General features: G+C 46.5%; 1 pseudogene; it reads right to left on the bottom strand.

Annotated features, from left to right (window-relative positions):
- The window catches only part of LOC141197779 (translation factor GUF1, mitochondrial-like), a 183,989-nt pseudogene that overhangs the window by 10,135 nt on the left and 150,149 nt on the right, over positions 1-23,705 (bottom strand).

The following is a 23,705-nucleotide window of genomic DNA, read 5'->3' as shown; positions in this document are numbered from 1 at the left end:
TAGATTCGTTGTATCTGGGCTTTTTTTCCAGTAGATTCGTTGTATCTGGGCTTTTTTCCCAGTAGATTCGTTGTATCTGGGCTTTTTTTCCCAGTAGATTCGTTGTATCTGGGCTTTTTTTCCCAGTAGATTCGTTGTATCTGGGCTTTTTTCCCAGTAGATTCGTTGTATCTGGGCTTTTTTTCCAGTAGATTCGTTGTATCTGGGCTTTTTTCCCAGTAGATTCGTTGTATCTGGGCTTTTTTTCCAGTAGATTCGTTGTATCTGGGCTTTTTTCCCAGTAGATTCGTTGTATCTGGGCTTTTTTCCAGTAGATTCGTTGTATCTGGGCTTTTTTTCCCAGTAGATTCGTTGTATCTGGGCTTTTTTCCAGTAGATTCGTTGTATCTGGGCTTTTTTCCCAGTAGATTCGTTGTATCTGGGCTTTTTTCCAGTAGATTCGTTGTATCTGGGCTTTTTTTCCCAGTAGATTCGTTGTATCTGGGCTTTTTTCCCAGTAGATTCGTTGTATCTGGGCTTTTTTTGCAGTTAGAGCTGTAGTTTTTCTAAATATTTTCTGATCTCTTTTTATTACTTTTCTTGGTGAGGCAAAGTGAACAAAATAAACTCCAGAGATTCTGCCGCTTCATCTTTTTTCTTCTTTTTCATTCCATCATCCACTCGATAGGATTTCTAGAAGATATTGTTTTTAGTTTTAACACGAACAGATGTGGTGAAGCCAAAAATGATGTAACGGGAGAATTTAACTTTGCAGGCTCAGGTCACCGAAAACATCCAATGGCTTTACCGCTACAGTGTAGAGTAAAATGACCAATCTGATATTAATCCCAGTTATGGGACGGGCTTCATAGTTGTACAATCATGGAAGACATGGAGGCCTTCAGTAGGATCCTTGGCTGTCAAGACAATGCCATTGCCACATAACACTCATATGACTGATGATATGACATGGCTTTATAACTGATGGGGGGCCGTACCCCTTCAAGCCCCACTGATTCTCAGAAAGAGGGGGATGTTGTCTTTGCCTGCACAGCGGCACTCTAAGGCTATGTGCCCACGATGCAGAAATGCTCCGGTTTTTTCCTGAACGTTTCTGTATCTCCCTGGCATGTGGATTTTACATGCGTTTTTTTCAGCCAGGGACAAGCGTTTGTCACGCATTTTGCACATGCGATTTCGCATGCGGGTTGTCAAGCGCTTTCCAAACGATTTTAGCATCACTTGGAAAAGTGCTTGACAACTTGGTCACACTATATAAATCCGTGCAACCGGCATGGATTTTATATAGTGTGACCAAGTTAGTTAAAAAAAAGAATAAAAATGGTAAAAAATAAAAAAAAACATTATACTCACCTTCCAATGGCCCCTGGTCTCCTTATCCGATGCGACCTGTCACATGACTAAATGACGTCATGAAAGGTCCTTTTAGACCATCGCGAGCCGCCGGGGAGCCAGGACGCATCACTAAGGAGACCGGGGGCCATCAGAAGATGAGTATAAGGTTTATTTTTTATTTTAAATTCTTTGTTTTTTAACAGGTACTATGGTACCCGGGGCTGGAGGAGAGTCTCCTCTTCTCCAGACCCGGGTACCATCCGCACATTGAATCGCTTAATATCCGCATGTGCACATGTAGTCATGCGGATATTAAGCGATTCAATGCAAGTCAATGGCGGCAAAAACGCCGCGCTTACGCAAAATAATTGGTAGTGCTGCGGATTTTTCCGCAATGATAATCCGCAGCGGAAATTCCCGCAGCATGTGCACAGCACATGCGGATTATGATTGGGGAACATGGCTGACCTTCTACCATGCGTTTAAGCGTTCCTGCGGCAGAATTGCCACTGCGGAAACGCTTAAAAAACGCATAGTGGGCACACAGCCTTATGCGGTGAAATAAGCTGCATCTGGATCTCGTCCACCTAAAGGGACTGTCAGCACAGAATGACTGTTCAAACTAAGTCCCAACTCTCGGTGCTTCATGACGGGGCCAATCATTTATATACACCTTCCCACCTGCTTGTTTTCCCTCTATCCACACCCTCCTCTTCATTGATTGACAGCTCTGGCTTCATAGAACCAGAGAAGGAAGGAGACAGAGGTAAAACAAGCAGGTGGGAAGGTGTATATAAAGGATTGGCCCACGCCGTGATCCACGGAGCGCTTGTACTTGGTTTCAACAGTCATTCTGTGCTGACAGTCCCTTTAAAATCAGTGTTTCCCAAACTCCAGTCCTCACGGCCCCCCACAGGTCATGTCTTCAGGATTTCCATAGTATTGCACAGGTGAGAAAATTCCTGATTCCTTGATGATACTTTCATCACATGTGTGATACTGAGGAAATCCTGAAAACCTGACCTGTTGGGGGGAAAACCTGACCTGTTGGGGGCCATGAGGACTGGAGTTTGGGAAACACTGCTTTAAATGGAGCGGTGCTGCAGTTTTATTATTCAGCAATTAGCAGGATCCCCCAACAATTTCTTAAGCAATGAGAAAATGCAGTCCCTAATGATGTCCTCTGACAATAAGCGGATGACGGACAGCAGATGCATTGGGTTCTGCATTTCTTGGAGAATGGGATGGGGCAGCTTCTGTCTTCTCAGTGATACAATCAGGAAGGAGATGCAGCGTGAGACAATCCCTGTCTAGATCTTTGATCTGATCATCAATACAGAGGGCTGATTGGTGAAGACAGAGGGAAAGGCTAATAAAATTATTAAAAAAAACTTAGTTTTTCGGCTGGCACTTCCTCTGGGGTCAGTATGCCAACCTCATTGACTTCATAGCACTTGCCAGAGTGGGCAGACACGATTTTATTGCCTTTACACACGTCACCTCCACACAGGGCGATGCTGCTACGACGCCTCTGTAGTGATCAAACGTGGAGTCAAACAGCAGGGCTTTAAGAGGGCTGCCCTTTTCAATCTTGGGACTAAAACACAAAAATAAGACATCCTGTTAAAGGGGATAAAGGTAAGTAAACCGCGTTCAGTCCAGAGTGATGAATTAAAAAAGACAAAGTTTATTCCGCCATCACATAATGTTTCGACCTGTTATAGGTCTTTATCAAGTATATACAAAGACATACAGGGATACTGATCCCCTTTAAGGAAAATCAGTGGCCAGAACCCTTTAAATTCCCCTTAAATGGTCCAAAACTGAAACTGTGGGAACAATATAATCCACTTAGGGTTCAAACTTACAGTCAAGGGTTTGATAAAATTATCTACACCCTTGTGTCTCTAGAAAGCATAGCGTACGTTCACGTGCTGAAAATGCCGACCAGTGCTGGAGTGAGCGGAGGTCCGCAGCTTGTGACACTCCTGCTGTAGTGACACTACAGGTCCCAGCAGGCTGACGGTCTCTCATCAAGTTATGCTGGGAGCCGCAGTTTCACAAATAGTGCTAGAGGATCCATGTCAGAAATAAGAGGCTGCCACTAGGGTTTCTCCCACAAATATGTAATCGGACGTGGAGCAGATCTGCACGTGGATGAGCCATATTCTCTATCTGTGAACATACTACTCCTTCACTCAGATTCTAAGTGGTTCTGCAGCACATCTGTGCAGAGCAAGCTGTCAATCAAAATCCGGGCCGGGTTTACAGCCGTCGCCCCTGATATAGTGAGCGGTGCTGTGATCCAAGACTGTAGCCGCTCCGTGCACAACGATGAGTGAAGGCCGGCGGCTGCAGGGAGGAAAGAAGTTAATTTTCTCCCGGTACCTACACTATCAATAAGGCGGCCGGGCAGCATTGTAACAATATTTATCTGCAGATTAACCCTATACCTGCAGGTACATAGCATTTTCCAAGGTGACAGGTTCCCTTTAATAAAGAGAAGATGGATAGAGCCGCATTAGTCCGTACTCACGGTGGAAGCCTCCTGACAACTTCTTGAAGAACACTTTCCACGTTTGTTCCAAGCTTCCCCGACATCTAATAGAAATAAACAGAGAAATGAATTTCTTAATACAGTTTAGAACGCGGCTACAAGGAATCAGAAGAAATGAAACCTGTTTGAAGCTGACAAGCAATCAAGCCCCTCCGTAAGCCACACAGAACATGGCTACTTATGTCATCTGCAGGTGATTAAAGGAACCTGTCATGCTGAAATGGTATAAGATCTGTAGGGGGTGTTGTAGAGCAGAGAAGTTGATCAGACTGATAGACATATCTGTGGGAAGAGAGTCAGCAAAACTGGCATTTTATGCAGTGAAAAGTCCTGCCGTATGTACACTAGTCCAGTGGGCGGTCCTACTAAGTGATTGACAGTTCCCTGTATGACCATGCAGGCAAAGATAGCTGTCAATCACTAGTAGGACCGCCCACTGGACTCATCTGTACAAACAGCAGGATTCCACTGAATAAATTGATACAGGAAAAACATCTATCTTTGTACCGTATTAGCCAGTAGATAGAAGAGTATTTAGATTTGAGAGTCCTCAGTGGTTGATACCATCTTTTCCGTTAGCCATTAAAAGGTAACAAATTGCAGCTTTCCAGACTACTCAGGTCTCAGGTCTGCCTGATGAAGAAGCCGGAGTAGTCTGGAAAGCTTGCAATTTGTTACCATCTTTTCAGTTAGCCATTAAAGGTATCAACCACTGAGGACTCTCAAATCTAATGAATAAATTACAATTTATACTGAATCTTCTCCCACAAACCTATATATCGTTCTGCTCAGTTTCTCATGGATAAAACCTGTACATCTGAATGGGGCTTTAATGTTGTTATTACAATCATGTAACCGCAGATCACAAAATCTTTCAGATGATCATTTTTTTAACACCTAAAACCCCAATGGATATTTATGTTTACTAAAGGATTCCTTCCCCATTCTTTTGGCAGCTCTTCTTTAGGTATGGACACAGACCGGCATCCGGCATAGAGACATCTGGAGACTTTTCCTTTTTCTGTGATATTGGATAATCTTCTTCATTTCTAACGCTTTAAATCTTTCAAATTCTTTCTGAAAAATGTATCATAAAGGGACTTTCTCAGGTCAGTTTTGCTTGTGGTTGTGTTACCATTATTTGTGCCAAATGTATCAAAGTGTTGCACGATGTTTGATAAATGTTTATGTAGCACTTCCATCTATCTTTATTTATTTTACTCACTTATATAGCGCCATTAATTTCACAGCACTTTACAGACATTATCATCACTGTCCCCATCGGGGCTCACAATCTACATTCCCTATCAGTATGTCTTTGGAGTGTGGGAGGAAACCGGAGAACCCGGAGGAAACCCACGCAAACACAGGGAGAACATACAAACTTCTTGCAGATGTCGTCCTTGGTGGGATTTGAACCCAGGATCCCAGTGCTGCAAAACAACAATGCTAACCACTGAGCCACCGTGTATCTTTATCCACTTTTAACGTCACCCGTCGTTCTTAGACCTGTGTGGCTTACCAAGCCCAATTTCTAAAAGTGGCAAGAGTGCTGTAAAATAGGAAGCTGCACATTTTTACGCAAAAATGATGCGTCACAAAAGTTTTTTGCTTTTTTTTAACACAAAAATTGATGTAAATTCCTCGCTACATTGCCCCTTTTCCAGCCACATTTTGTAGAAAAAAATAAAAAGACAAGGTACAGACAGCGGAGTTAAATTTGCCTACAGGAATGATTTTGATCTGGAGCGCATCGTACCCGGATACAGTCACTAGCGGGAACGTCAAACATCTTCTCAATTTGTTTCTCCACCCTTTCCGGATCTGCATTCTTCAAGTCTAAAAGCAAAAGTATAAATACTAATTATTTATCAAAGCTGGACAACATCTAGAAACCATATAATAAAACTGGCTTAAAATATAGTGTGAACAAGAGTTTAGGGAGAGATGTACCACTGGCACTGGCCTATAAAAGGGATTGTGTAATCGTACAAAACTAGCAAAAATGTAAAGTGCCTGGAAAACAAGGAACGTGCAATTTACCTCTTAGTAAAATCCTATGCTTTCTCAAGAACAGAGGAATTTTAATTTCATATTTTTTTTTAATCAAATCATTTTTATTGAAAAACTCCAACTACAAATATTCCATCTTTCAAATAACATACATGACATAGTAATTCCATAGTAAAAATATGAACAAAGTATCTGAACTTCAATTCCCATAACCCACCCTAAACCCAAATCCCAACACTCCAGAGAGAACCATTTTCAGAGCAGTTCTAGAATAACAGACTATAGCATTCGTAGAAGGGGAAGAAGATAAAAAAGTGACTAACAAAGGGGTAGCAGCGTTTTAATGTTATCATTTACTGCTTGATGCCTGAGCCGGGGAGTGCACACTGAAAACTGTTGCAGGCTGCTGTAATCACAGGACACAAGCAAACAGCATGGCATTTCCTATCAGCAGGGAGGAAGTAAAGGGAACAGTAATGAAAGTCTCCTCCTACTCCGCTCCATATTGAAATGAATAGTGTGCATCCTACAAATGAGATGCATACAGCAAACAATTGATTTTCCATACATAGGTTTTGAGTTGACCACTGGATATACACATGTGTATCACTAATTACCAGAACTGGAAATCGAAAAAAAAGACGAGCAAGTTTGGGGTGAATCCTGCCTTCATTACTGCACAGCCGCTCAGAGGGATCGGTACTAGGAACAGCAGGAGTGCCGGCGATGTTCACAGATTTACCTGCTGCGGGACTGAAGGAGTCTGATCGTGCTCGGCTCGAAGCTTTTTACCTGGTTTACGATAGGAATAATTGAAAGCTGTGCTTCAAAGGCGAGGAAGAAGTTTGCCACCGTCTGCGCTTGAATACTCTTAAGAGGGGAAAAAATATATATACATATATACAAATACTGAAACATCTAAATGCATTAGAACATCAAACCCGGTGAAGCGGTAAATGACTTGTCCTCCAGGGATACAGGCTACTGTCATTCAGTAATTATTGAATAGGAATTTTACATTTTATGTGATCACCACGCTAGAATGTAAATGGAGAAAAACACAACACAACTCCTCACCATATGAAGATATTTTGTGTTATAGAACAGGATTTCTGTGGCACAACAAGACTGATTTACTGTGTATGCACCATAGCCTTCATTTGATGTCACTTACTTAGCACCAACACCTTGCCCCAACTCTGCAATCCCCAATATCAGTCCATGACCTCAATGGGGTCACTATAAAATTCTAAAGAGGACTGGTCATGTCTCTATTAGAAAATAGACAAACTTAGGATAGAAACAATATGAACATATACCCTGCTATAAGTAAGTAAAAAGCAATAGGAAATATATATAATATAGGGTACTTAGTAAACATGTTGTTTGATTAAAAAAAAAGCCATCCCACCAGCACCAAGGTGTACCCAGTCAGTTATGTGAAGTATATAATAAAATACACTTTAGTACAATATTAGTATCTTGTCCCTTTAAATCTGCAGCTACTTCTGTCACCATGGTAACTGCATTCATACTCAGCCAATAGGATTGCTCGGTTTGAATTTGAAGAAAAAAAAAAGTTCTATATCGTCAGTTTGTTCCATCTCATCTGAGTGTGAAGACAGACACCTGCGATCAGCGAGATTATAGGTATAAGACGTGATATAATATAACGGACGGAGCCGCATCCCATCACACGCACTCAGCGACCACAACTGACAGGAATCAGCACATTTATCAGAGGAGAAGTCATTATTCCCCAACACATGATAAGTGACAACTTCTAGATCTGCTGGGAACCCAACTAATCCCTGCTAGCACCTCCCCGGCCACCGCTCCATTCATTCTCTATGCAGGAGAAAGCTGAGTACAGCGCCCCCCATAGAGAATGAACGGACCGGCGGTTGAACATTTGCACTTCGCTCACTTCTATCTATAAGTGCTGTTCTGCTGATTGGGTCATAGTGGCCAAACCCACCGATCTAAGAGTCATCACCTATCCAGAGATCAGTGAGAACTTGTTCCAACTAGACATCCCCTTTAATGGAAGAGATCACATATCTAACAGCCAATCCTATTCATTCCCAATCTTCCCTGTGCCCAGTAATGCCCCTGGGTATATCGCCACTATGAGCCAATCACCAAACCCTCTGCTGACTGTTCCCCATGTTTTATAGAGCTTGGAGACGTTTCTACAAGAGAAGATCTCAGCGGCCACCATGGGGATGGGTTACTCTGCCAGCGATGGAGCAGGTAGTATCCTCCAGCCTGTGATATCTCACCTTCCTCCATATTCTGCTGTTACATGTGTTTCTTCAGCTTCACCCCTTCCCAACAGAACCAATTGATGGTTTTTTTCTGTTTTTTCCTCCGCTTTTTCCAAGGGCTATAACTTTTTCATGTCTGTCCACATAGTGTGAGGTCTTGTTATTTTGCAGGACGAGCGGTACTTATAAATCCCACCATTCATTTACCACATAGTACTAGAAAACGGGAAAAACATTCCAAGTGCTGTAAAAGTGCGAGGAAAAAAAAAGCCTGACACTGTTTATCTGGGAACGGTTTTAACGGCGTACATAGTGTGGTGAAAATGACCTGGTAATAGGATCCTACTCCTCAGTGTGATTACAGCATGACCAAACTTCTCCAAGAGTTTTGGCAAAAGAAAAAAACTTTATTTTTTCTGAGACCCGTAACATTTTCGTTTTTCGGGTTGATGGAGCTGTGTGGGGGCTTATTTTTTGAAGGGCAAGAGGACTTTATTGATAACATTTTGGGACACATATGACATGGTCATCGCTTCTTACAGGGTTTTCTGCAGTATTGTGCCGAACGAAAAAAATGCAATTTTGGCTTTTTGAATTTTTTTCTGTGTTCACTGATCGTTTGTTTTTTATATTTGGATAGATTGTATTTCTCTGAAAGAGACCATACCACAAATGTGTATATTTTTATTATATTTATTTTTAGTGGGAGGTGAGTTGAACGTGTGGGGTTTTAATATTTTACACTTTTTTTTTTTTTTTTAATTTTCACTGCATTTGTATACATTATCTGATTGCTTGTGCTATATACAGCGATACCACAGTAATGCTCCATATAGCAAAATCACAGTCTTCTTTACAGCCCAAATGAAGCTTTATGATGACAGGCACGGAGGCTTCAGCAGACCCCCGGATGTCATAGCGGTCCATCTGTGCCCTGTGATCGCGTCACAGGAGCGCCGGTGGGCGCATGGAACGATGCGTCCCAATGCCGGCGCGCTGTTAATGCTGCTGTTAGAGATTGACAGCAGCACTGAACAGGTTAACAGTGGTGGGCAGATCTTCGCTCCACTCGCAGCTCTTAGAGGCAGGTCCTGGTTGTTTGTCACAGCCATTATCTGCCATGTACGGGGCGAGCTGACTCTGCTCCATACAGTCATGGCCAAAAGTTTTGAGAATGACACCAAAATTATATTTTCACATGATCTGCTGGCCTCTGGTTTTTATTAGTGTTTGTCTGATGTTTATGTCACATACAGAAATATAATTGCAATCATATTATGAGTACCAATAGGTTATATTGACAGTTAGAATGAGTTAATGCAGCAAGTCAATATTTGCAGTGTTGCCCCTTCTTCCTCAAGACCTCTGTAATTCTCCCTGGCATGCTCTCAATCAACTTTTGGACCAAATCCTGACTGATAGCAGTCCATTCTTGCATAATCAATGCTTGCATTTTGCCAGAATTTGTTGGTTTTTGTTTGTCCACCCGTCTCTTGATGATTAACCACAAGTTCTCAATGGGATTAAGATCTGGGGAGTTTCCAGGCCATGGACCCAAAATCTCTATGTTTTGTTCCATGAGCCATTTAGTTATCACCTTTGCTTTATGGCAAGGTGCTCCATCATGCTGGAAAAGGCATTGTTGGGCGCCAAACTGCTCTTGGACGGTTGGGAGAAGTTGCTCTTGGAGGACATTCTGGTACCATTCTTTATTCATGGCAGTGTTTTTAGGCAAGACTGTGAGTGAGCCGATTCCCTTGGCTGAGAAGCAACCCCACACATGAATGGTTTCAGGATGCTTTACAGTTGGCATGAGACAAGACTGGTGGTAGCGCTCACCTCTTCTTCTCCGAATAAGCTGTTTTCCAGATGTCCCAAACAATCGAAAAGGGGATTCATCAGAGAAAATGACTTTGCCCCAGTCCTCAGCAGTCCACTCCCTGTACCTTTTGCAGAATATCAGTCGGTCCCTGATGTTTTTTCTGGAGAGAAGTGGCTTCTTTGCTGCCCTCCTTGAAACCAGCCCTTGCTCAAAGAGTCTCCGCCTCACAGTGCCTGCAGAAGCACTCACACCAGCCTGCTGCCATTCCTGAGCAAGCTCGGCACTGCTGGTAGTCCGATCCCGCAGCTGAAACAGTTTTAAGATCTGGTCCTGGCGCTTGCTTGTCTTTCTTGGGCGCCCTGGAGCCTTTTTGACAACAATGGAAGCTCTCTCCTTGAAGTTCTTGATGATGCGATAGATTGTTGACTGAGGTGCAATCTTTGTAGCTGCAATACTCTTCCCTGTTAGGCCATTTTTGTGCAGTGCAATGGTGGCTGCACGTGTTTCTTTAGAGATAACCATGGTTAACTGAAGAGAAACAATGATACCAAGAGCCAGCCTCCTTTTAAAGTGTCCAGTGATGTCATTCTTACTTAATCATGACTGATTGATCGCCAGCCCTGTCCTCATCAACACCCACACCTGTGTTAATGGATCAATCACTAAAACGATGTTAGCTGCTCCTTTTAAGGCAGGACTGCTATGATGTTGAAATGTGTCTTGGGGGTTAAAGTTCATTTTCTGGGCAAATATTGACTTTGCAAGTATAGTAATTGCTGTTAAGTTGATCACTCTTTGACATTCAGGAGTATATGCAAATTGCCATTACAAAAAATGAAGCAGTAAACTTTGGAAAAATTACTATTTGTCTCATTCTCAATACTTTTGGCCATGACTGTACACCCGCTACTGACTTATACCAGACACGTACGGCAGATGTTGGTAAGGAGTTAAAGCGGTTGTCCTGCTTTGGGGCCATTTGTTTTTTTTACTTTAATGCAAGTATTTGGGGCTAAAATTGATTTCCGTTATTGAGTTTCATTAAAAATGTTGCCTTCTGTAGCATCTGTGCTGCACTGTCTATTCCTGGCTGCAAAATTAGCTAACTGAGAATCTATCAGTGAGCTCCTTCTGGCAGTCTTAAGGGAGAGTTTGTAGATCTTTCATCTGCTTTTTTTCCTGAGTGCCTTTTAACTGATCTATGCGCAAAGAAAACATGAAACTTGAATGTGCAGGGAAACAATAAGTCTGTAATAACCAGTGAAAAATGAAATCTAAATGTAAAAAATTACTTTTAGTAATAAATACATGGACATAAGAAAATACACACTGCTCAAAAAAATAAAGGGAACACTTAAACAACAGAATATAACTCCAAGTAAATCAAACTTCTGTGAAATCAAACTGTCCACTTAGGAAACAACACTGATTGACAATCAATTTCACATGCTGTTGTGCAAATGGAATAGACAATAGATGGAAATTATTGGCAATTATCAAGACACCCTCAATAAAGGAGTGGTTCTGCAGGTGGGGACCACAGACCACATCTCAGTACCAGTGCTTTCTGGCTGATGTTTTGGTCACTTTTGAATGGTGGTTGTGCTTTCACACTCGTGGTAGCATGAGAAGGACTCTACAACCCACAGAAGTTGCTCAGGTAGTGCAGCTCATCCAGGATGGCACATCAATGCGAGCTGTGGCAAGGAGGTTTGCTGTGTCTGTCAGCGTAGTGTCCAGAGGCTGGAGGCGCTACCAGGAGACAGGCCAGTACACCAGGAGACGTGGAGGGGGCCGTAGGATGGCAACAACCCAGCAGCAGGACCGCTACCCCCGCCTTTGTGCAAGGAGGAACAGGAGGAGCACTGCCAGAGCCCTGCAAAATGACCTTCAGCAGGCCACAAATGAGCATATGTCTGCACAAATGGTTAGAAACCGACTCCATGAGGGTGGTATGAGGGCCCGACGTCCACACATGGAGGTTGTGCTCACAATCCAACACCGTGCAGGACGTTTGGCATTTGCCACAGAACACCAGGATTGGCAAAGTCGCCACTGGCTCCCTGTGCTCTTCACAGATGAAAGCAGGGTCACACTGAGCACATGTGACAGACGTGACAGAGTCTGGAGACGCCGTGGAGAACGATCTGCTGCCTGCAACATCCTTCAGCATGACCGGTTTGGCAGTGGGTCACTAATAGTGTGGGGTGGCATTTCTTTGGAGGGCTGCAAAGCCCTCCATGTGCTCGCCAGAGGTAGCCTGACTGCCATTAGGTACAGAGATGAGATCCTCAGACCCCTTGTGAGACCATATGCTGGAGCGGTTGGCACTGGGTTCATCCTAATGCAGAACAATGCCAGACCTCATGTGGCTGGAGTGTGTCAGCCTCATTTTGACTTGTTTTAAGTACATTACATCAAAGTTGGATCAGCCTGTAGTGTGTTTTTCCAATTTAATTTTGGGGGTGACTCCAAATCCAGGCCTCCATTGGTTAATAAATTTGATTTCCATTGATGATTTTGTATGAACATTTGCTAAAGAAGAACTGCGCCCAGCGGAGCCAAGCTGAAGGAAGAGAATGGACTTGATCTGACTTCAGACATTTTTTCAAGTTTCCCCCCAGGAGGGGGCCAGTTCACTTTTTAGCTGGGTTAAAATACACTGCTCAAAAAAATAAAGGGAACACTCAAATAACACATCCTAGATCTGAATGAATTAAATATTCTCATTGAATACTTTGTTCTGTACAAAGTTGAATGTGCTGACAACAAAATCACACAAAAGTCATCCATGGAAATCAAATTTATTAACCAATGGAGGCCTGGATTTGGAGTCACCCCCAAAATTAAAGTGAAAAAACACACTACAGGCTGATCCAACATTGATGTAATGTCCTTAAAACAAGTCAAAAGGAGGCTCAGTATTGTGTGGCCTCCACGTGCCTGTATGACCTCCCTACACCACCTGGGCATGCTCCTGATGAGGTTGCGGATGGTGTCCTGTGGGATCTCCTCCCAGACCTGGACTAAAGCATCCGCCAACTCCTGGACAGTCTGTGGTGCAATGTGATGTTGGTGGATGGAGCGAGACATGATGTCCCAGATGTGCTCAATCGGACTCAGATCTGGGGAACAGGCGGGCCAGTCCATAGCTTCAAAGACTTCATCTTGCAGGAACTGCTGACACACTCCAGCCACATGAGGTCTGGCATTGTCCTGCATTAGGAGGAACCCAGGGCCCACTGCACCAGCATATTGTCTCACAAGGGGCCTGAGCATCTTATCTCGGTACCTAATGGCAGTCAGGCTACCTCTGGCAAGCACATGGAGGGCTGTGCGGCCCTTCAAAGAAATGCCACCCCACACCATTACTGACCCACTGCCAAACCGGTCGTGCTGAAGGATGTTGCAGGCAGCAGATCGCTCTCCACGGTGTCTCCAGACACTGTCACGTCTGTCACATGTGCTCAGTGTGAACCTGCTTTCCAGTGGCGAGTTTGCCAATTCTGGTGTTCTGTGGCAAATGCCAAGCATCCTGCACAGTGTTAGGCTGTGAGCACAACCCCCATCTGTGGACGTCGGGCCCTCATACCACCCTCATGGAGTCAGTTCTAACCGTTTGTGCAGACATGCACATTTGTGGCCTGCTGGAGGTCATTTTGCAGGGCTCTGGCAGTGCTCCTCCTGTTGCTTCTTGCACAAAAGCGGAGGTAGCGGTCCTGCTGCTGGGTTGTTGCCCTCCTAAGGCCCACTCCATCTCTCCTGGTGTACTGGCCTGTCTCCTGGTAGCGTCTCCAGCCTCTGGACACTACACTGACAGACACAGCAAACCTCCTTGCCACAGCTCTCACTGATGTGCCATCCTGGATGAACTGCACTACCTAAGCATCTTCTGTGGGTTGTAGAGTCCGTCTCATGCTACCATGAGTGTGAAAGCACAACCAACATTGAAAAGTGACCAAAACATCAGCCAGAAAGCACTGGTACTGAGATGTGGTCTGTGATCCCCACCTGCAGAACCACTCCTTTATTGAGGGTGTCTTGATAATTGCCAATAATTTCCATCTATTGTCTATTCCATTTGCACAACAGCATGTGAAATTGATTGTTAATCAGTGTTGTTTCCTAAGTGGACAGTTTGATTTCAGAGAAGTTTGATTTACTTGGAGTTATATTCTGTTGTTTAAGTGTTCCCTTTATTTTTTTGAGCAGTGTATATAAAAAAATTACTGCAGCTTTAATGCTATTTATTACATCTCAGGTAATTTTGTGACTAACTATACAGCATCAAAAATACCAAAAAGCTTAAATCGCCAATGGAAGCTGATAGCACTAGTGAGAACATGGCATAAGCGTAATTTAAAGGAAGAGGAGGACATTATTCACTCCAGTTTCCTGCGGCCCCTCGGGAGTATAGGTTGCTGCACAGTAGTCTGCATTCTGTGTAAAACAGGAAAAAACACTTTCTTAGAGGGATGAGGGCAGCGCGGTGGTCAGTAGTAGCACTCTGTCAGTTGAGGATTGCTCCTAATATCTGGTTGTGTTTCCTGAGAAGAGGAGACCCCACCCAAGAGGAGACCCCACCCAAGAGGAGACCCACCCAAGAGGAGACCCACCCGAAGAGGAGACCCCACCGAAGAGGAGACCCCACCGAAGAGGAGACCCACCGAAGAGGAGACCAAACCGAAGAGGAGACCCCACCGAAGAGGAGACCCCACCGAAGAGGAGACCCACCAAAGAGGAGACCCAAGAGGAGACCCACCGAAGAGGAGACCCAAGAGGAGACCCACCGAAGAGGAGACCCCACCGAAGAGGAGACCCCACCGAAGAGGAGACCAAACCGAAGAGGAGACCCCACCGAAGAGGAGACCCACCGAAGAGGAGACCCAAGAGGAGACCCCACCGAAGAGGAGACCCCACTGAAGAGGAGACCCACCGAAGAGGAGACCCACCGAAGAGGAGACCCAAGAGGAGACCCCACCCAAGAGGAGACCCCACCCAAGAGGAGACCCACCCAAGAGGAGACCCACCCAAGAGGAGACCCAAGAGGAGACCCACCGAAGAGGAGACCCAAGAGGAGACCCACCGAAGAGGAGACCCCACCGAAGAGGAGACCCCACCGAAGAGGAAACCCCACCAAAGAGGAGACCCCACCGAAGAGGAGACCCACCGAAGAGGAGACCCACCGAAGAGGAGACCCAAGAGGAGACCCCACCCAAGAGGAGACCCCACCCAAGAGGAGACCCACCCAAGAGGAGACCCCACCCAAGAGGAGACCCCACCGAAGAGGAGACCCCACCGAAGAGGAGACCCCACCGAAGAGGAGATCCACTGAAGAGGAGACCCCACCGAAGAGGAGACCCAAGAGGAGACCCCACCGAAGAGGAGACCCCACCGAAGAGGAGACCCACCGAAGAGGAGACCCCACCGAAGAGGAGACCCACCGAAGAGGAGACCCCACCGAAGAGGAGACCCACCGAAGAGGAGACCCAAGAGGAGACCCCACCGAAGAGGAAACCCCACCGAAGAAGAGACCCCACCGAAGAGGAGAACCACCGAAGAGGAGACCCCACCGAAGAGGAGACCCCACCGAAGAGGAGACCCAGGAGGAGACCCCACCGAAGAGGAGACCCCACCGAAGAGAAGACCCCACCGAAGAGGAGACCCACCAAAGAGGAGACCCCACCGAAGAGGAGACCCCACCGAAGAGGAGACCCAAGAGGAGACCCCACCAAAGAGGAGACCCACCGAAGAGGAGACCCCACCGAAGAGGAGACCCAAGAGGAGACCCCACCGAAGAGGAGACCCCACCGAAGAGGAGACCCCACCGAAGAGGAGACCCAAGAGGAGACCCCACCGAAGAGGAGACCCACCAAAGAGGAGACCCACCAAAGAGGAGACCCCACCGAAGAGGAGACCCCACCGAAGAGGAGACCCAAGAGGAGACCCCACCGAAGAGGAGACCCAAAAGGAGACCCCACCGAAGAGGAGACCCCACCGAAGAGGAGACCCACCGAAGAGGAGACCCACCGAAGAGGAGACCCCACCGAAGAGGAGACCCACCGAAGAGGAAGCCACACCGAAGAGGAGACCCAAGAGGAGACCCAACCGAAGAGGAGACCCAAAAGGAGACCCCACCGAAGAGGAGACCCCACCGAAGAGGAGACCCACCGAAGAGGAGACCCACCGAAGAGGAGACCCCACCGAAGAGGAGACCCACCGAAGAGGAAGCCCCACCGAAGAGGAGACCCAAGAGGAGACCCAACCGAAGAGGAGACCCCACCAAAGAGGAGACCCAAGAGGAGACCCCACCGAAGAGGAGACCCCACCGAAGAGGAGACCCAAGAGGAGACCTCAACGAAGAGGAGACCCCACCGAAGAGGAGACCCCACCGAAGAGGAGACCCACCGAAGAGGAGACCCCACCGAAGAGGAGACCCAAGAGGAGACCCACCGAAGAGGAGACCCCACCGAAGAGGAGACCCCACCGAAGAGGAGACCCACCGAAGAGGAGACCCCACCGAAGAGGAGACCCCACCGAAGAGGAGACCCCACCGAAGAGGAGACCCACCGAAGAGGAGACCCCACCGAAGAGGAGACCCAAGAGGAGACCCACCGAAGGGGAGACCCCACCGAAGAGGAGACCCCACCGAAGTGGAGACCCAAGAGGAGGCCCACCAAAGAGGATACCCAAGAGGAGACCCACTGAAGAGGAGACCCAAGAGGAGACCCACCGAAGAGGAGACCCCACCGAAGAGGAGACCCACCGAAGAGGAAACCCAAGAGGAGACCCACCGAAGAGGAGACCCAAGAGGAGACCCACCAAAGAGGATACCCAAGAGGAGACCCACCGAAGAGGAGACCCAAGAGGAGACCCACCGAAGAGGAGACCCCACCGATGAGGAGATCCCACCAAAGAGGAGACCCAAGAGGAGACCCACCGAAGAGGAGACCCCACCGAAGAGGAGACCCCACCGAAGAGGAGACCCACCGAAGAGGAGACCCCACCGAAGAGGAGACCCACCGAAGAGGAGACCCCACTGAAGAGGAGACCCACCGAAGAGGAGACCCAAGAGGAGACCCACCGAAGGGGAGACCCCACCGAAGAGGAGACCCCACCGAAGAGGAGACCCACCGGAGAGGAGACCCCATCGAAGAGGAGACCCAAGAAGAGACCCACCGAAGAGGAGACCCCACCGAAGAGGAGACCCCACCGAAGAGGAGACCCACCGAAGAGGAGACCCAAGAGGAGACCTACCGAAGAGGAGACCCACCGAAGAGCAGACCCACCGAAGAGGAGACCCACCGAAGAGGAGACCCACCGAAGAGGAGACCCAAGAGGAGACCTACCGAAGAGGAGACCCACCGAAGAGCAGACCCACCGAAGAGGAAACCCACCGAAGAGGAAACCCAAGAGGAGACCCACCGAAGAGGAGCCCCACCGAAGAGGAGCCCCACCGAAGAGGAGAACCACCGAAGAGGAGACCGAAGGGGAGACCCACCGAAGAGGAAACCTAAGAGGAGACCGAAGAGGACAGACCTGCACCTTAAGATCCCTAGGGGGAAAGGGATGGCCCAAGGCCAGAAAAGACATCAATCGATCCTACAACAAAAAGGAAGAAGCAGAACCAGAACAAAGTCCGCCATTACATCAACCGGTATTTGAGAGGAAAGAGGAACATCATGTGGACCATCCTGCTGGGACCTCTCTGCCGATAACATCATACGGCAATACCGGCTGGTAAGTATAAATCCAACAAAGTAATTATAGCAGGATAGTAGTAATATAGTGGCAGTATGTCAGTATTAGTGTAATTTGAGTAATAATACTAGTGATAATAGTAAGAAAGTAATAAAATAACAGTAGTAATAGTAGTAGGTAGAATAGCAGTGTGATCCAGGGTTCTAGGACTGATCGCCTTTTCTCGGGGTCAAGAAGGAATTTTTCCGCTGTGACACAAATTGGCTGAAGGTGTCCTGAGGTTTTTGCCTTCTTTTGGATCAACACTCTAGGTATAGGGTAGTATTAGTAGCAATAGGAAAGAAGAATAATACCGTAATAAGATAGCACAATGTTAATAATAACCATATCAAATAGTTAGATTTATACAAACAAATTAAAATAACTCCAGTAGTACAATAATTAGTGTAATATTTAACTTGTAATAACATTATTAGGTTTGATCCAGGGTCCTAGGACTGATCGCCTTTTCCCGGGGTCAAGAAGGAATTTTTCCCGTGACACAAATTGGCGTTAGGTGTTCTGGGGTTTTTGCCTTCTTCTGGATCAACAGCTTTAGGCATAGGGATTTTAGTAATACCATTATTAGAATCACAAGATTAATAAAAAAATTAGAATTTATTTTTTTTAATTAGTTTTATAACAGTTATAATTAATTGGATTAATGCAAAAATAATAAATAGTAAAAATGGTGGTAATAATAAAAAAAAATAGTCCCAGTTACTAAGTTAGTGTAGTGTTAGTGTAGGGACCCATCTGAAGAGGTCGCCTTGACGTTGGCAGATGGGCTCGCACAATTTGCTCAAAATGTGCGCTAAAAACCTCATATTTCTATGTACAGAAGATCTAGCAGTAATTCCATTCAGGAGATAGATATCTGTGTACACACACTTTGTTATATACTTTTGTGCAGCACACAGGGCAGGTATACAGGTACAGGGCGAGAGGAGACCCACCGAAGAGGAGACCCACCGAAGAGGAGACCCCACCGAAGAGGAGACCCCACCGAAGAGGAGACCCCACCGAAGAGGAGACTCCACCGAAGAGGAGACTCCACCGAAGAGGAGACCCACCGAAGAGGAGACCCCACCGAAGAGGAGACCCACCGAAGAGGAGACCCAAGAGGAGACCTACCGAAGAGGAGACCCTCCGAAGAGGAGACCCACCGAAGAGGAGACCCACCGAAGAGGAGAACCACCGAAGAGGAGACCCACCGAAGAGGAAACCGAAGAGGAGACCGAAGAGGACAGAACTGCACCTTAAGATCCCTAGGGGGAAAGGAATGGCCAAAGGCCAGAAAAGACAACAATCGATCCTACAACAAAAAGGAAGAAGCAGAACCAGAACAAAGTCCGCCATTACATCAACCGGTATTTGAGAGGAAAGAGGAACATCATGTGGACCATCCTGCTGGGACCTCTCTGCCGATAACATCATACAGCAATACCGGCTGGTAAGTATAAATCCACCAAAGTAATAATAGCAGGATAGTAGTAATATAGTGGCAGTATATCAGTATTAGTGTAATTTGAGTAATAATACTAGTGATAATAGTAAGAAAGTAATAAAATAACAGTAGTAATAGTAGTAGGTAGAATAGCAGTGTGATCCAAGGTTCTAGGACTGATCGCCTTTTCTCGGGGTCAAGAAGGAATTTTTCCGCTGTGACACAAATTGGCTGAAGGTGTCCTGAGGTTTTTGCCTTCTTTTGGATCAACACTCTAGGTATAGGGTAGTATTAGTAGCAATAGGAAAGAAGACTAATACCGTAATAAGATAGCAGGTTATTATTGAGCTCCTAGATTGGGCAGAGGAGCTCAGTCTTCAGCAGGAGCTGGCCGAGGAGAGCAGAGCAACTTGCATGGGGCTACTGCACAAGAAGTAACTCAAAAGGTGGAGATTAACCCGGAGACGTGGTGCCCGGACTGTGATCTGCTGTGCAGGCTGCATAGACGATGCCTCCTAGGACCCGAACTTCACCCCTAACAGGCACAGCAGAGCTCGGACGGCTGCAAGTGAACGGAGAGCGGCTGATTAGTAACTGCTGTGTCTCCTGCAGCTCAGATAAGAGCCGTACAGAGCGGGGGCTCAGTAATGATGAATACGGGAAGTGTCCGCCCCTCACATGTCCTATATGCGGCCTCCAGAGGTAAAGTCTCCCCTGTAACCAGCGCCTTCTCTCACCTTCTCTGCTGGCATGCTCCATTGCTTAAAGGGGATGTCTGAAGAAAACAAGTTATCACTTATCCACAGGCTCGGTAATCACTTACTGATTGTGGGGTCTGACCGCTGCGAACCATTGTCTGATCGGGAAGGAGTGGAAAGTCAGGGATCAACTGCAGCTCCATTCATTCTCTATGGGGCTCCAGAAAAGCCGAGCTCAGGGCTTGAATGCCACATAGGGAAGGAATGGAGCGGATCCTGGAGTAATAACATGTCCTCCTCTCCTCAGCTTTCTGTCTGTGTAAGTGGCTCAGCCCTTGTCTCCCTTTCTCACTGGCTTCTGTACTGGTCCCTGTAGACTTTCTCCTATGAGGAAGAGGAAACCCCTCTGCCCTCCTGCTCTCAGTCCTCTGCGGCTTTTCCCCATCGCTCAATGCAGCCATTATATGTAATAAGGATCATTCTTGTCCGGCTTTCATTCCGCCCAGCTGACAAGATAATAAACATGTGAGGTGGAAGGTTCACAATTATTAGATGTGTTGTGAAAAGTCTCCACAGCAAATTCAGAGAAAACTGCAGGGTGACCGCTTGTGAAACCAGCACAAAATCCAGCGGACAGCGCCTCCCTGCCCCCCGCCGGTCTCTGTATCCTGGCATTCAGCTATTCCATTTGGTGCTTATTCAGGGAGGAAAACAAAAATGTGATGTTCTTACACAGACGCCTGAAGACGCGACGTTCGCTGCTGTGACGCCCAGCTGAGCTTGGTATCACAGATCCTAGAAGTGTGCATTGATGGATTCCTCCACAAGACGCCCTCATAAGCATTCACACACCTCCACCTTCCACCTCAGACCACCAGAGGGAGCCCGCTAGGGATATATAAAGGGAAGGTGGAGCCAGGCAGCCCAGAAAGTGATTCAGCAGTTTCCTGCTCAGACACAGAAGGACTCAGTGCAGTCGAGCCAGAGCCTAGGAGTTCCTGCAGAAAGAGTTCAGTACAGTCTGTAGAGTGATTCCAGACTAGAACTCAGCTCAGGATAGAGAGCTAGGAGTGTGCCGACGCTCTGAGAGCGGCGAAGAAGAGCAGTGTCCCGGCTGCAGTGTGTGTTGCCTAGTGAGGGCCCGAGCGGGACCAAAGGTGAGTGGAGAGTGAGTACATAGGGGGCAGAGGAGCTTAATTAGCTCACCCCGAAGAATTTACCGGACACCAGGTCCGAAGCTTAGCGGGATCTCTACGACCCAGTAAGGCATAACCGGAATCCCTGGAGAACTACAGGTCCCAGGATCGCTAGAGTGCTGATATGTAACAGAGCCGGGAGACACATAGGCCCCGCAAGCTGAGGAGCGTGTACTCCAAGAAAAGGCCCTACCACAAGGTCAGCCAGCGCAAGACAGAGACAAAGTTAGGCCTAGCTCCAGGCAGGTCAGAAACTTACTACGCAGAGGCAAGAAACAGGAAGCCCTACACCCGCTCATGGGGGAGGATCCTGATATGCACCCTTCACCCTACAGTGCTCCGGGATGTGCCTGACTTTCCATCAGTAAAAGGTACTGAAGTGACTACCGTGTCCGTCCCCGTTCTTGCTCTGACCCGGCTGGGTCTCGCCTGTCCTGCATTCCCCTTGCATACGCTGCCCTGAGGCCTAGCTCCGCCTGTGGGGAGCTATACCATCGAGCAACCTTATCACCGGCCTCAGTGGACTGCTGCAGCGCTGGTGATTATCATCAGAAACCACAGGTGGCGTCACGAACGTTCATAAAATTAACAAACAACCACCCTTTTAAAGAGTGACCCCAGGGTACGGGCCTGGGAGCCGACCACCGCGACATCCCCAAGGCCAGGCAAAGGCCAGGGTACCGAGTCATCCCCATCCCCTGGGCTGGTCACTGCTTTTCATCATCCATGTTGGGCTGTTGTACGACGTGTGGACTACTCTGCTTGTTGGATTCTTGCATTACCACAAACACTGCCTTTATTTTGTGATTTCTGTGCCGCTTCCCATTTCTATTGGCAGCGTGATATACCAGCACATGAGGGCTGCCACAATCATGTGTCAATAGGTTATTGATGGAGGCCGTGATACAGAGACTGTCCTGGACCAGGGAGGAGTTGGTACAGAAGCACCTAGAGAGGAGGGTACAGGGGCTTCATTTCAATTTTAAAACTTAGCTGGATTGTGTTTAGCTACAAGAATGGAAAGAAAAATAGAAAAAAAAAAATGAAGAGTTTATTATTTGGCAAAATCGTCCATCAGAGGTTTGGCCACTACCAAAAAGTTTTTGATGAACTTACAGTAGCAGCTGGCAAAACCCAAAAAAATTTGTAATGCCTTTAAGTCCTGAATATTATACCAATCCAGTACCGTCCGGACTTTTGCCAGATCCATGCAAAAACAGTGAATGATAAGAAATAACCCAAAAAAGGGACCTCCTGATGGAGAACATAAATTATTTGTCAAACCAGAGAAATGTATTATCTTTGAGTATCTGTAAGACCTGCCTGACATGTACCTGATGTGATACGAGGTGAAAAAATTAGACTGTGGGGACCCCCAACGAAACCCCGACGCTCAGCCCCCCTACCGCCACCCCTTCCTTAACAATACAATAATGTAACTCTTACAACTGGATGGGTGAGGATCAGTCACAGCTAGTGTTGAGCGATACCTTCCGATATCGGGAAAAATCGGATCGGATTGGATCGGACCGATACCGAAAAAGTATCGGATATCGCCGATTCCGATACCGGAAACCAATGCAAGTCAATGGGACAGAAATATCGGAATGAAAATAAACCCTTTCTTTCCTTGTAGGTTAATTCTACATGGAGGAAAACAACTAAGAATAATGTAGAATGTATTGGGGGAGGTGGGGGAGACAATAAAGGCATAGAGGTTTAGCCCAATCAAATGGAATAGCAGGAATTAATATTTTTTTTTAAGACGTTCTGAGTTACGGAAATATTGACTATGTTAAGTATTTTTATATTTTGTCAGATATTTATGTTTCACTACTTCCATGCTCTTCACCTTCTTTTTTACTTCTCCCACACTTTCTCCTTCATCATCCTCAGCATCTTTTTCATCCACTTCTTCTTCACCTTCTTCATTTTCTTCTTCTTCACCTTCTTCGTATTATTCTTTTTTTTTACATTCTTCATATTCTACTTCTTCATCTTCTTCATCTTCTTCTTCTTCATCATATTCTTATTTGTGGCAGGCATTCCTGTAGTTGTTATCTATAAAAGGTTGGACATTACACCCTTCGTTCTGCCCGTCACAAAAGATTTACAACAGGATTTGTCCGCGTTCAGTTTGGCCTGCAGCAGCAGGTCTTTTCCAGGGGCACCACGAGGAGGAACGGACTCACCCCCATACACTGCTTAGTCATCTTCTGCTTATAATTTAGATATTATCTTTTGCTCTGATTTTTAGTCTTATGCTTAATGTTCTTCCGCTTTTTGTTCTGCAGCTTCTTGTATTTCTGCTTCTTGGTTTTCTGTCTCTTGTTCTTCTGTATCTTGGTGCTTGTCTTCTCTTCTTTGTCCTCTTGGTCAACTTCTTCAGGGTCATCTTCTTGGTCTTCTTCGGGGTGGTCTTCAGGGTTGTCGTCTTCGGGGGTCCTCGTCTTCGGGGTCCTCGTCTTCTTCGGGTTGGTCTTCTGGGTCCTCGTCTTCGGGGTCCTCGTCTTCTTCGGGGTGGTCTTCAGGGTCCTCGTCTTCTTCGGGGTGGTCTTCAGGGTCCTCGTCTTCAGGGTCGTCGTCTTCGGGGTCCTCGTCTTCTTAGGGTTGGTCTTCAGGGTCCTCGT

This window comes from Phyllobates terribilis, unplaced genomic scaffold (assembly GCF_046119375.1).
Source record: "Phyllobates terribilis strain yellow unplaced genomic scaffold, ASM4611937v1 Scaffold_87__1_contigs__length_6367161, whole genome shotgun sequence".
NCBI lineage: Eukaryota > Metazoa > Chordata > Amphibia > Anura > Dendrobatidae > Phyllobates > Phyllobates terribilis.
Note: the sequence above shows the minus strand (reverse complement) of the source record. Positions and strands in the feature narration are given on the sequence as shown.